Raw genomic sequence first — 15821 nt, 5'->3', positions numbered from 1 at the left:
TGTGTGGAGATGTACACGTCTTGTGGCCACCCAAGACAAGCCTTGTAAGTAAGTTCCCTTGCTTATTAAATCTGCCACCTACAAAAAAAAAAAAAAAAAAAAAATCAGAGAGGGAAATCAAACAATCAAAATCAGAACTGGATTCAACTCCTATTCCCCCCACTTGCCAGTTATGTAACCTGCCATGTTAACCTTTAAGACTGTGTTTCCTCATCTATAAAATGGTGATAACAATAATAAACATTCTCTCAAAAAATAAGAGAATGTTTGCAGGGTACCTGGCACATGCTTGGAGATGATAGAAGTGTGAAAAATGTTGGTTAAATGTCTGCTTTATTCTGTTCCCTTCTCTTCTACATTGGGCGAGATGTGAGGTACAATCTTTTGGCATATTCATAGAATAAATGATTCAAAGTACTTTCAGGCATCATTTGGTAAAATCTTATGTCTGATGCTGTTCTATAAACGACTGAGCAAGGAAGAGCAAGCAATCCATAGACCCTTTCAGGGGACATGACTTTTCCGAGGATCCTGTTAGAAATAATTGAACCCTGAACATTTGGTCACAGAAGATATGTGCTCTCATATCATCAACTCTTGTAAGTTCTCAGTGCCTTTGCTCAAGGCTCTCCTTTGGCCAAGATCATCCTGAGGTCACATCCTCACCCTTCTCTACCCCACATTGTGCCTGAGAAACAGCTGTTGAAACGCAGTTTCAGGAGCATCTTTATACAGCCATTCATTCCTTCCTCCCTCAGGTAGATGGACTACTTCCTTCTCTGTGCCCACTTTGTACCCCATCCATGTGTCTCACATAACACCTGCTATTGTCTACGGTCCTTATTTGTTATTGTAATCTTTCTTTCCATTCAGTTCCCCAAGACCCAGCGCAGCATTTGGCGTATAGTAAGTGTTAAATAAACGTCTGTTGAAGACATGAGTAATGAATTAATGAATGGTGAGGAGAGTAGTTAGGATGGAGGTCATTGCTACAGAAAATGGCCCACATGCTGTCTTTGGAGTGCCATAGGATGCCAAATGGGGCCTTCGAACAAGGGTTTGGACACCTGCTTCCTCTGTTTTCTGTGGAGATAATCATGTGGCTGAGTAAGGTTGAGAGGCGACTGGAATATTTGTTGAATCAAGTATTTGCTGAGCCAAAGTTTCAAATGGCTGCTTGTTTTCATAAACTGCTTGGAATAAATAAACCTAATTTGTATAATACACACTGAGCTCTGGTGAGGGTAAGAGAGTAGGTATATAACCTCATATGTACATTTTTCCCTGGGCATATTAAATGAATATTAAATTTGGTTTATTGAAAAGGCCTTGGAAACAACAATATTTCTTTGAGAATTAAAACCCCTAATGTGTTTTCTTAGTGTTTTGTATAGTTAAGACGTTCATCATTTCAATGACCTGTCATTTTAAAACTAAGGAAAGCAGCTGATTGAAGAAATAAATAAATTGGGAGGAAGAAACAAGTCTTCCTTACAGTGTGATTCCTAGATATTCCTCCCTCCAAATAACTATGACAAATAACACTTTCCTCTCCAGGAGGTTCTCACCCACCACTCCTTTTCAGTGTGAGTTGGACTTAGTGACTCTCTTCCAAAGAACAAATAAAGGAAAGGGAAAAATAGTAAACCTAGAATGGAGAAACTTGGTGAACACTATCTTAAGCAAGGATGAAGGCTAATGTCAAGAGTGATGTCATATACATGTGAGGTGCTCCTGATCTGGAGTGATGAGAAGGGCACTTCGCCTCTTATTCTTTCTAGAAACCCATAACCTGGTCTACTCATGAGAAAAACCAAGAGAGAAACCACGATTGGAGAACACTCTACAGGCTATCTGACCAGAACTCAAGACAGTCAAGGTCTTGAAAACAAGGTCACAGACCAGGGGAGACATGCAACTCAATGCAGGTGGTATCATAGGTTGGATCCTGGAACAGAGAGAGATTAGTAACACAAAAACTGGCAGAATCCCAGTAAAATCTAGAGTTTAGTTAATAGAAATCTATCAATGTCAGTTTCTTACTTTTGACAAATGTACCAGAGTAATGTAAGACGTAAAAAATGGGTAAACTCAGTAGGGGGTGTATGGGAACTCTCTGTATTACCTTTGCAACTTTTCTGTAAATCTAAAATTATTCCAAAACAGTTTCTTTAAAAAAGTAAAGGAAGCAGATGCCTTAGTCACTTGATTTCTTTTTCAAACCCATAGTCAAAATGCAGAAACATCTTAAGAGGTAGACAGGGGAAAATGAGCCTTTGTGGATTGCTTCATATTGGGAAATTCCTGCTATATTACAAATTAATTCCTATCGTACCAAAAACTTGCCAAGAGAAAAGCACTCAATGAGGAGAAAATGGAAAGAAAATATGCGTATTTTGCAGGTTATGTCATCTATACTGGCACTTCTACAAGATAAAGGTAAATTTATTTTGCTTGGTAAAGCTCGACACCACAAGGATTAGTGGATCTTTCCCACTTTTAAAAGCACCGTGTTCTTGCTTTTTGGGAAGCCGTAGTTCTTACTTTCCTGGATTTAACAATTAAGGCTTTGGTCATCTGTGAGGACAATGGGTTAATTAACCTCTTTATTAGTCGACAAGTGCAACACATTTTTCAGCAAACATTAACTTTTTCATAGTCAATGTGGAAAACGAAAAGAATGGTGGACAATTCTCTGACCATCTACAAGTCTTGAGGAGAGAGAAGGTGAATTTGCTTGTGTACAGACTAAAAATATTCTCAGCCCACATCACCATCCTAGAGATGTGGTTAGGCAGAGAACGAGATTTTACAATGTTTACCTCTTTGATTTTTTCATTTGCAGTCCAGCATCAGCTCAGTGTACATATCAGTTTTCATCCTTAAATGTGCGTGAAACCGAATTGGGGGGTTTGTAGAGCTCTAATCGCTGCATGATTTGATGTTACTGTGCAGTGAAGCTGCGCGAGTTAATTGTTTTCCTGACTCAATTTCCATCTCTTTTTTCCCCCTACCCCCTTTCCGCCCAAAGGAGCCTCTAAAGCAAAAAACAAACAAACACAAATCTCTCAGAAGAGCATTTTTCATTTTCCGAAGCATCGTTTGCAATGAGTAGCAGCCTTGTCATAATATGGGTGATAATGATGGATAATTGTCATCCTCAAGTGGTTTCAGCTTACGGTTATTAGGGGCGGGAGCAAAGTGAGGATGGGTGAGTGGAAGAAAATTATGGTTTACTCTGCTTTGATTGCCTTTTCCAGCATTTCAAACAATAGAATGAAGTTACCTCTTTGCATCTCTTGCTAGATTCTATTCTAGTGTTGGTACGTGGCTGTGGTTTATAGTCCATTGGTACATGGTGTGATATGCAGCATGATTACTGGAGGAAAATTCATGGAAACAAATTAGATATTTGATTAACCATTTTAAATAATGATCAATTTATATGGCTTCCTGTACTACCATTTTCATACTAATCAATAGGTCAGGCGATATACAAACAACAGCATTCTGTAATAAATAATTGGATTATATAATGCTAGTTAAATTTAGAAATTGCTATTTTATTGCATTTCTCACTCATAAAATGTAGTGCCAAATAGTAATTGAGGTTGAGTTAGAGTCTCATAATGCTTTGCTTCACAATCCAATCTAGGAATTGTTTCTCTCTGAAGACCTATAGCAAGAGATCCCCTGGGTAATGATGGATGACTGAGGAAGACCAGGATGGGGTAGTGGGGAAGGGAGAGAAAAGAAAAAAAGGTCTAAATGAGATTGGAGGGGAGAGGGGAGGGGGGAGAAAAGAAAACAAAAAGCGTGATGTGGCATGTTGCTTCTTTTGGATCCCAGTAAATATTGTAATAGAAATGGGCGGAAGGCAAGGAAGAGCCAATTGGAAAAGGCTGAGAAACAGGCCCTGTGTCCTCAGGAGAGCAAAATGTCTCAGACAATAAGATGGGAGATTTATTATGAAGAAATAAAATGTGCTGTTTCCCTCTCCCTGGTGTTTCTAAAGCCCTCAGCTTGACAGGAGGATGCAGGCTCCAGTTAGCTCCAGCCACTTGGGGAACATCACTGGCTGCTTTGAGACTAGGCGTTACTGGCTATGAATCAATTATCTGCTTGCCCCCATCCCCAAGGATAAGTGTATCCCCCCATTCCTTAGATAATCCCATCATCATCTCCAAGAAAAATGAAGATCTCCCAGGTGGCTGGAAGCAGCCGGGGGAAAATGGAGCTGTATTACACTAGTTTTATAATTGGAAGGTGAACCCTCATCCCAGTGCAGAGAGTGATGAACAGGACTCGTTGCAGCACAGCTATCTGGAAGGGCAATACTTTTCATTGAAAAATAAGGAGTAACTATATGTTGAACATTCTTTATAAACCCCAATAAATGTGCTTTCAAAATTATAGCTCAAAATGTAACAGGGAGTGTAAGACCCATGTGCAAGGGGGAAGAATCACATGAAGTCTAATTGGTAAACAAGGAAAGCTAAACTTGGAGCTGCTTCTGCAAAACTATTTAAGATGTACGATCTTGGAAGAATTGTTCTTCCCTTCCCGGAGTGTCTGACAGTGTCTTTTAAGCCAACCAGAGTGATGTGAGAACTCCAATATCAGCTCAAAACTACCATGGCTCGTTGCGTCTAAAATTTTCCTTCTCTTCTCCCCAGCTTGGAATGAGCTCTCTCATTTTTGCTCTTAATTAAATTTTACCTCCACTTCAAGGTTAGCTGAAATTCTACCCTTGCTTTAACAAACCCCACTCTCAATATTCTCTTCCTTCTTTGAACTTTTATTGCTAATGCTCAATGCTTTGATTATAAGGATTCTTTAAATTTTAATGTCTCTTTTCTCTCCATGTAAACAGTGAGTTCTTTGAGGACAGCAATCAGGTCTTGGTTTCTTTTGTGGTTTCACCAATAAACTTGTCAGAGATGAACTCATGGGTGTTGCCTGGTAAATAATTGTTGGTTGGTTGATTGATTCAGAAACACAAAGGTCTTCTCTAGATAATTCCAATCTAGCATAAGAACTTTTCTTGGCCAGCCCGGTGGCACAAGCGGTTAAGTGCTCGCGCTCCACTGCAGCGGCCTGGGGTTTGTGGGTTCGGATCCCGGGCGCGTACCAAAGCACCGCTTGTCAAGCCATGCTGTGGCAGCGTCCCATATAAAGTAGAGGAAGATGCGCACAGATGTTAGCCCAGGGCCAATCTTCCTCGGCGAAAAAAGAAGAGGATCGGCATTGGATGTTAGCTCAGGGCTGATCTTCTTCACAAAAAAAAAAAAAAAAGGAACTTTTCTTATGGCAAGCATAACTATTTAGGAAAAGTGCTGGAATGATCATACATCATTAAGCTCCAGATCACTGCCCAGGCATGGACACACGTGCACAGTGCTTATCAGTCTGTCACTCAGGATCCAATAGGGGAAAGATTGAACACAGAATTTAGAGTGTATTCGTTTCCACAGCTGAGCAGGATCCTAACCAGAGCTCCTCTTATATGATTCCTCTTCAGCCCAATTTACCTCCTCTTAGATGTCCTTTCCTCTGCTGGCCCTTTGGAACAGAACAATCAACCTGGCTTTGCTAGAGCTGTATTATTGGATCAACAATGAAGGATTTGAATGAGTTGAATAAGGGTAGCTTTGGGAACTTTTAGGGGGCCCTCAAAATCACTTAATGATTTTAGACTTGGGATAAACTTGGTACCTAAAAGCTTGATTATGATTTGGAGCTACAAATTGCAAACCAGTGAGGCAAACCAATGCAAATACACAGTTCAGTCTTGCCTGTATATAATCATGTCTTATAGGACACTGCAGCCTGGAACGATGGACTCAAGAGTGGGTGGATTATGCTAACAGAAGTGTCAGGTTCAAGCCTTTATCAGTGTCATAAATGGAAACCCAGTTCTCCAAAGTTCTCCCTTTCTCATTGGCAGGGTCCCCAGGGTGGTTCAAATGCTTTCTGGGTAGCATTAGTGTTCCCCTCTTGGCTAATGTGAGGCCATCATTCACCCTTTCCACTCATATTATGGCTTTGCTAGTTGCGGTATTGCTGCTGCATTTATTGATCCAAGGGTTCCCACAGGCACTGCCTGGTTGATCAAGTCGGAGCTCTCCTCTGATATGGGATTCAGGGACTTGAATGGATGTCATGCGTCTCTTCCAAGTCATTAAAAAAAAAAGACAACTGATCGTTTGACTATTATTCATTCACTCATTTAGCACTTCATTCCACCAGAGATTGGAGACAGTATAATAAAGGAAGCAAAGGGTAAAATAAATAGCTGTGGAAATCAGGACCAAGAGAATATAAGTAGGAAACTAATAAAGCAAGCAAGGAATGGGCATAGTATGCCAAAAGACATATTACAGGTCTATGGTCCTGGAGAGTTTCTAGATGTGGGATATAAATTAGGCTTAACAGTTCCTAGCAGCCATAACAAAGATGGAAACCAAACAGGAACAGAATTTACTCTGTTCACATTTATAAACAAAGTGACTATTTGGGAGAATACAGCTTTTCCCGATACTGAGAGTAACAGGAACTGTATCCCCATGGGTCTTGGTAGGAAGGATACTGTGTCAAGGTAGTGGATGATGCCTGCAACAGCGTCTTTGTGCTAGCTTTGTTTTGTCCTTCAATGTTAGATTATAATGTCCTTCAGCGTCAAGCTGATGGCTCTACAGCTTGCCAGTGTTCTTGCTTGATCCCAGGCTGAAATTTGACATGTCTGGGGGAATTGACAGACTGCATATTCTCCAGACACCCTTCCATCAGTATTAGTTTGGGCAAGTGCTTCCTACCTGTCTTCGCTTCTAAAAGGCAGTATAGTGAGTGGTTAAGCATGCAGGTTCTGGAATCAGACTCCCTGGGTTCAAGTCCCAGCTCGATTGCCATGACTTTCAGTTTCTTTATCATGAAAAAAGGATAATGTATTCCTCAGAAAGATGTTATCAACATGAAATGAGATAATGTATGTAAAGTGCTGAGCGTTGGGAGTGCTCAATAAACACGAGCCATTTCAATTAGACCACAGAGTGGCTTCACAGTCTCAGTGCCGCCAAGGGAGACATACTACATCGTTTTTATTTGCCTCTTTTCCTCCAAGGTGTAGGAAGAGAATCAGAGTGCCACCACAAGGCACTGGCTCCTCTTGCTGGCATCCACTGTCCCTTGACTGAGCTCATGGGCTTGACCCTTTATCCCCTCAGAATGGGCACCATCTCCATTTGTCACCCATAGCAGGCATGTAAGGAATAGCCCTACTTCTCTCCTTGTTGGAGTATTTTCAGACCTGAGTTTTTTGATTCCAACATGTCCCTTCATTTGCATGCAGTTTATTAATTCCTTTTGTACAGAAAACTCTGGTTAGTCTGCCTTAACCTACCTATATTCCTGAGAGGGGCACTGAGAGTAGCTTTCTTTTGAGACACTTGATCTTCATGAACTAGTAGACCATGTTAGGGCCAAAGATTGCACCTGTGGCCCCTGCGATCAGTCAACATAGCATTTTATAATGAATGTGAACACTTTCAGGACATGCACTCTCTAATTTCCACTGTTTCCGTTATGGGTTGCATTCACGAGTCAATGCTGGCAGAGCCATCTTAGAGTGGTGGCAAAAGGAAAAATCAATATAATACTGATCCTGTCTTTACTGAAGATTTTGATATTTTGTCCAAAATGGATAGATTTTTGCATTAATTTTGCTTTATTAAAATATTATTTGATTATTGAGATTTTTGGCATCCCCCTAAATTCTGCGTCCAAGACCAATGCCTTACCCCCCTCACCCTAGTCCTGGCCCCGTGTGTAAATTCGGTGATTGGGTCCTGGCCTGGCTCTTGAAGATATTTGATCTTCAGACCCTAGGGCAGTTGTTCCCAATGCAGGCTGTGATGAAATTTTCACCCAACTGATGAGAAATAGGAAAACAAAGGACAATGTATTAAGTTTTTTGTCAAGCTAATTTTAAATAACAAGATAATGCCTTTCTTACTCTTTTTGAGTTAAACTAAAATTTATTGAAAAAACCACAGAAACTGCAAAAAATATCGTTCATGAAATAGAGTAATTATGCTAATAGATGGTAGCAGCTCTTTGAACATGTACTTATTGGGCAAAATAAAAATGTGGAAACTCAGTTAAAAATATAATTAGTTGCTCCAAGAAATCTTACACGTCAGTGAACTTCTGCTCTATGAGCTTGGTTATCCCTCACACCCTAGGACAGATTAGAAGGGGTAGCGGCAAAGGAGTGGTAACTGGAAGTCCGTGGCAGGGAGTGAGAGGTGATGAAGGTGGCTGAGAGGAAACTAGGCACGTGTGAGGGATAATAGATGCAGATGGGTGACAACCCCTAATGTGTTCAACGAAGACAGGCTCTCATGGATGCAGAGGCCCAGATGCAGGTGCCAGGGCATGAAAACAGGTCAAAACCAGGAGCAAATATTGAGTTGCAGTGGTAGAGGGGAGCATGTGTGCACGTGCACACGGGCTCAGAGAATTCTGCCAGAGGTCTGGTTGTTTTCCAGCTGGCTTTTCTTCCTGCTGTCTCTTTATAGTGCTTTAAATGCACGAAGCTGCAACCTCAAAGAGATTTTCTTGGGAGAAAAAAGATATTTTCTAGTTTATCTAGTGAAATTATAAAACCAATAAGGATAGGATGTATTGAATATGGAACAATTCCTGGAAAGCTAGAGCTACAGGCTCCCATTACAGTCATTAAAAGAAGCCTAACTTGACATAGCAGGTAGCAGACAAATGGCACCCACCAAGGAGAGTGATAGCCTGAAAGTTGAGATTAGTTCAAGAAGATAAATCCAAGGTTGATATTTCTATGAAATTGCAGATGTTTATAAGAATGTTCCCTACCTTTCAGAAATGAGAGATTTTATTTTTCTTAGTATTGCTCATTATCTTTTTTTTTTTTGATTTGGAGACAGTTGGAAGTTGGGATCAGATGATTGAAGCGTTAAGTTTTGGCTTTTTCATATATTTGGGTAGTTGTGTTATTCAAGGAGGTCACTGTATTCCCTGAGGCCTCGTCTTCCTCATCTGTAAAAAGGAGGAGTTGAACTTTATTAGATTTTCTTGAATTCCAAAATGTTATGATTTGTTATGATTTTTATGATGACCTGGAGGGAACACATGCACACTCTTATAAAGCATTTCTTGTTGCTCCCTTTCAAGTTCAGAAAAATGCCCTGGATCAGAACTGCCTGTAGGGAAATTTCTACCTTCAGTCTAGAAATGTTTGCTGTGCGATTTCTCATGTTATTAAGTTCTTTGGGACTATAAGGAGGCCATTGAACTTCTTTGGGCCTTAATCTGCTATGTCTGTAAGACAGTGTGTTTTTATACCTGTATCACAATCTTGATGTTTTCTGGATGAAAAAATTAACTATTTGTTTTATCTGTTAACACGCATATAATTGGTAGGGCCTCTGTGAAGTAGGCTTCACTTAGCAGGCTATACACAACAGTACTCCATCCCCCACCCTCCCCCACAAGGGTAAATCTCTTCTACTCCATGGACCAAGCTGCCTGGAATTCCACTATTTATTCTTTGCTTTAGTGATTTCCCTATCTCTTTGCGCTACCCTTTAGCCAGTGGTGCTTTGATGTTTTCTCTTTCTTCCTTTACCAGTCAGGGTTGTCTTACTCATGCACGGATCCAATCACACGTGCATGGCCCACTTCCAGAGCGCTCCTGCTCTCTGGCATATCCGACCAACACTATATTGAGCAGACAGGCAGCATCCAGCTGGCCCCAAAACCCAGCTCTCAGACTGTGAAAATTTTCTATTGAAGAGTCTCAAAAGTTCCAAGGGCCATAAAAGTTTCAAATAAAAACACTCTCCAGAGGGGCAATTCAGGGAGCAGCTAATTCTTTAATTTGATTGAGAAGTGACCACTAACGTTTGACTAGATCTGATCCTGTGGCTTTGTGAAATGCCATAAGACTCACCAAATCACGATCGTACAGTCTTTGCCTCTCTTGAGCTGACATCTTAGAAAAGATGGATTTCCCAGCACTCACTTTATATTACATTTCTGGTTTTGTTTTTTAAAGGAGCTATCTATTTTAAGAATATATTTTCTCTACTCAGTCTTTTTCTCAATGATAAGATGGGGGTGGAAAAAATAGTTACACTTGAACATAATATCTTATTTCCTAGAGGCAGCTGGTTGCCAATTAAGTAGGAATACTGTAAAATAGCAGGTGGATATTTACCCACAAACAACAGGGAACTGAGGCGACAGAGAAGGGCCCCAGGAAAGAAGTTGTTATTGTCAATAAAAAAATGATTAGCAACTTGGGTTGTCTTCATTGCAATGAGTTTATCCCCATATTTAGCTGAAAAGTCCTGACCTGTCCTTTTCCAACTCTTCCCGTATTTAAAGTAAGATGGCTCACATCTCTGATCATACTTGCATTTATTTTGGATGCTCGGGAATAGCTTGTGGGTTGGAACATCTCCGATGTTTACATCCTTCATCCATCCTGTGTTGCCTCCTCTCCGAGGCTTCTCTGACTCTCAGGCAGAGTCTGTTATCTCCTCTCTGTGTTTCCTCACTCTGTGCTTATTTCTATCATGGCACTGATCTTAGCACGTGGTGATAATTTGTTTATGTGTCTTCAGGGGCAGAGAACCTGGCAAATGGAAGGTTCTCAGTAAATGTTTGTTGGATGAATCAATACATGAAGGAATGAATGAATGATGGAGGAGTGAGCTATCTCCTCATCAGCAGTTGCCTTTCTGAGACACCGCCCATCACCATGGGGCCCCCCAAAATTTGGTGCTAGAGCGATCACCTTGGCTCAGATAGTCAAAGGACTGCTCTCTGCCATGTTCTACAATGAGGCTTTGTTTGTAAGTCATAAGTGATATGTTCTTACAGCCTTTTTCACAAGGGATGAGAGGGTGAATCTCCCTCCTCATTTAGCAATCTATGGCACATAGCCAGCTGGCTTGTCACAGCTACGTAGCCTTTGGTGAGGCTTGGCCACATCTGCACTGTGACTTGGGGCAGAATCTTCATGGAAGCTCCTCACCCTGAGTGCCACATCTCAAGGAGACCTTGAGCTGTTGGGCCATGGGTGAGGGAGGTGGCTTTGGAAGAAGACAGAGTTGGCTTTTCCAGCCAGCCCAAAAGAAGTTTGAAGGTCATAACTAACATAGTACCTAACACCTAACATACACTTATTAAATATTTTAAGGTGAGTGATGGAATGAATCTCAATGGCAGACCACTGACCACATCCTACACCAAAGCAAATTTTCATTCTCTCTCACATAGCACTCAGGTATCATGTTACCTTTCGCTGACTTCTCTGCTATTGTTATTAACTAAAGGAAACTAGTGCCAAATTTGCTCTGAGATAATATAGATTCCAGTGTGATTTATATGGGTAACGATATTGGGTAGGATGGTGGTCAGGGGGAGCCTGACTTTATCATGTAATTTCCCCAAGGCCATTCTCCCTTGAGGGTTTCTCTTGGACTCCACTTCTGAGCAGGCAAATCTTAGAGCAGGTTGGCTTCAGGCCTCTGAATGGATTGAGAGAGTGAGTGATGCCAAGAGATGGCTGGTTTTTGTTTGGTGTCTCCCTTGGATAAGGATAATGTGCAGGTGAATAGGATCATCGAGAAAACATCACCAACCTGAGGTGGGCTCAGCCTGGGTCCCGGGATCATTTTAGACCTTGGAACTGCTCTTCTGCTCAACGTTCCATTTTCTGCAGAAAGCTCCTCCTCCAAACCTGAGTGTCCTCTGGTTGTTTTCAATCCAAGGTTTAGGAGCTTTTGTGAAATTTGATTTTTTTTTTAAAAGGAAGTCCTCTTTATTGTTTGATGAGAATGGCATGTTTAACTAAAAAACAAAAACTTGTCTTATTTGTGTTAGGCCCTGAAGACCACCAAACAAGAGGGATAAAATGGTGCCTTAGGATAAATAACTACATAGATTTGCCCATAAGGTTGACTTGTTTATTGATTGATTGGCTCATTTATTGAGAGCCTATGTACAAAGCACTAGTCAGGAAATGGAGATACAGAGAGGGGCTGCACTAGGACTCAGCCCTTGGGTAGCTTATTGTTTAGTATAGCAGGTAAGGCATAGATGTAAATGGCTATTTTATAAGACAGATCACAGCAAGGGCCAAAGACACAGGTATAAAGTACCACGGAATTACAGAGAAAGAGGGCAAGGCTTCCTGTTGGGGAAACAGGGATGGAACATGCAAGATGTGGGCCTTGAAGGATGGGTAGAAGTGGTGTGGAGGATGTTCCCTGACAAAGTGGGAAAACAAGGATTTGTGTTTTCATTTGGCTTGAGTATAATGTTTGACAAGGAGAGAAAGAGAGAGAGAGAGAAAATCCTAGAGACATGGAACCAGAACCACTGGATTAAGTTACCTCAAAGCGCTTCCGATTTCTGTCTGCTCAGTTATATGAGAAAATAAGTTTTCTTCTGTTTAGGCTAGTTCAAGTTGGGATTTCTGTTAGTTGTTACAGAGATTATCTTAACCGATGATAAAATTTTATTGGATAGAAAAGTTGGAGCCAGACTGATGAAGAATTTAGACAATATTGCAAAGACAATGTGGAGGCATCTAAGGTTTTTCAGCTGAGGAATGAAGTAATCGAAACTTTAGGAAGATTGACCTGGCAGATGTATATAGGATAGTTTAGAAGAGAGAAGAACGAACCCACAAGGAGGTGGTACAGTCCCTACAGTAAAAGTCTCCACGTGTGGAATTATAGTGATTAAGGGATCTAGTGTTCATTTGAAGTCAACTGAAATTTTCTGTATTAACATGTGAAATGAATCTCTGTATAGCTAAGGAGGAATCCTAGAGCAGCAAGCTCCCATTTTGTCTTTTAACTGACTTGCATGGTGCAGCTTTTGTTTGCCCTGTTTGAATCAGATCTATATATTCTTAGTTACCCTATACAAAGTAGAAAGGATGATCTATGCCAGCAGTCTCCTACATGCAATAGGCATCTTTTCCTCAACCAGTTTCGGATTTCCAGAAGTTCCTAGGTAGACTTCTAATACTAGTGGTATTCATCAATGAATATTCACAAAAATTTTGAAAACAAACTAAATCACAGCGTTATCTGGTACCTGGGGCCTGATTCTACCACTTATTATGTGACCTTGAAAAAATTCATTTCCTTAAGCTTCAGTTTCGTTAACTGTAAAATGGTATAATACTCACTCAGAGGGTCGGTATGAGGATTAATGAGATAACATAAGTAAACATATAGTAAACTCCAATAAATTTAGTTGTATTTGTAGTTGCTACTTGTTTTAATTACCAAGAGCTTGGAATGGGAGATTTAACATCTGTTCCCTTAGGAAGCATGAGGTCTACTGGCCTGTCTAGATTGGTGATTTTCTTTCTGCATCAGATACCAATTCAGTAGGTACTGAGGAAACAAACATTTCATATCTGATTTTGAAAAGACAAACAAAAAAAGTGGGCAATAATAAAGACACTTTTTGGGATACTTAAACTCAAAGGACTTTGATCTTTAATTTTTGTTGACTCACAGATATGACATGAAAAAAATTATTGAGATTAAAATAAAAAAAGAATTGAACCAATGAACTGAAATGTGGAAATTATGGATTTTGAAGAGTGACAATTCAAAAGAGAAATGTTAAATTTTGATCATATCTGTGAACGTTCTCTGTGGTTATGTGCTGAAAACTGATATGCTACATTCTCCTATGTTTGCTTTAATCTAATTTTAACCCAGCAAGTTGTAAAAGTAATATTTTCTATTCAAGTATGAGAGGGAGCTATAGGACTGAGACCTTACCTGCCTGGGCCCTCTTGGGGACTTCCCCAGTAATGCCTAACCTCAAGTGCCTAGGCTTGTCCAGTCTTGCTCTATATTTAAACTTTTTATTTTGAAATAATTTTATATTTATAGAAAAATTGCAAAAATAGTACAAAGCGTTCCCATATACCTTTCACCCAGCTTCCTCTAATGTTAACATCTTATATAACCATATAACAATGATCAAAATTAAGAAATTAATATCAGGACTATCCTATTAGCTCAACTCCTGACTTTATTTGGATTTCCCTCAGTTCCTCCACTAGTGTCGCTTAGTTGTTCTGGGAGCCAATCCAGGACCTCACATTACACTTAGTTGTCATGTCTCCTTTGTCTCTTCCAATCAGTGACAGTTCCTTGGCTTTTCCTTGTCTTTCATGACCTGGAGACTCTTGAGGAGAACTGGTTAGGTATTTTATGGACTGTCTTTCACTTTGAGTTTGTCTGATGTGTTCTCATGGTGAGATGGAAGTTCTGCCTTCTTTGGCAGGAATATCACAGAAGTGACATGCGCTTCTCACCTAGGGCATCATATCAGGGGCTTCATATTGTTGATGGGTCTTATTGCTGGTAATGTTAACCTTGATCACGTGGTTAATGTGCTGTCTGCCAGTATTCTCCACTGTAAACCTACTATTTTTCCACTTGATAATTAATAACTATCTTGAGGGAGATACTTTGAGACTATGCGAATATTCTACTTCTCAAACTTTTACCCATGAATTTTAGCACTCGTCAGTGGATCTTGCCTGAGGCAATTATTACTGTGGTGTTCTGATAGTGATTTTCTATTCCCTTCACCCCTTCTACATTATTAATTAGGATTCTTCTGTGAGGTATGATCTTGATTTTTGATTACCCGATAAAATTTACCTGTGACGTCCCAAAGAGCATTTGCACTTTTAAGAGTGACATAACCATGAATTTTTTTTTGTTGTTTATTACAAATGCAATACAAAAAACCAAAGATAATACAGGTTAAAAAATTCCATAGAGGGGCCGGCCTGGTGGCGCAAGTGATCTAAGTGCGCACTCTCTGCTGCGGCTGCCCGGGGTTTGCTGGTTCGGATCCCAGGCGCACACCGACACACCGCTTGGCAGGCCGTGCTGTGGCCGCGTCCCATATAAAGTAGAGGAAGATGGGCATGGATGTTAGCCCAGGGCCAGTCTTCCTCAGCAAAAAAGAGGAGGATTGGCATTGGATGTTAGCTCAGGGCTGGTCTGCCTCACACACACAAAAAAAAATTCCATAGAGGCTGGCCCAGTGGCATAGTGGTTAAGTTCAGATGCTCCGCTTCAGCAGCCTGGGTTCGAGTTCGGGTCCTGGGAGTGGACCTACACACTGCTCATCAAGCCATGCTGTGGCGGTGCCACACATACAAAATAGAGGAAGATTGACACCGATGTTAGCTCAGGGACAATCTTCCTGAAGCAAAAAGAGGAAGATTGGCAACAGATGTTAGCTGAGATGAATCTTCCTCAGCCAAAAAAAAAAAAATCCATAATCTCACTTAAAGACAACTATCTTAACATCTTAGAATCTACCTTTCCACATATTTTTCTATGTATACATATGCATGTGTAAACAAAAGCAGATCATGCTGTGCATGCTACTTTGTAAACCTGCTTCTTTGTCTTAATGATACATTGTGAACATCTTTCTATGGCAATAGTTCTGTTTCCACAACATTTTTTAAGGACAGCCAAATATTCATTGTACGGATGTGTCATAATTTTTTAATGAATCACTTATTATTAGATATCTTCATTGCATTTTAGCTTTTCCCTTTTACAAACAATGGTGTGATGACCTTCATTTTTATGTATAGAAAACAGTAGGGATCGAGGAGGCAGCAATATTTATTGAACTCACACACCTTGCCGGGCATGCTGGTGCTGGGCTTTTCCGTGAGAGAGCTCATTTTATCCACATGACAGCCTTGTGCCATGGCT

This window comes from Diceros bicornis, chromosome 15 (assembly GCF_020826845.1).
Source record: "Diceros bicornis minor isolate mBicDic1 chromosome 15, mDicBic1.mat.cur, whole genome shotgun sequence".
NCBI classification, from domain to species: domain Eukaryota; kingdom Metazoa; phylum Chordata; class Mammalia; order Perissodactyla; family Rhinocerotidae; genus Diceros; species Diceros bicornis.
Note: the sequence above shows the minus strand (reverse complement) of the source record.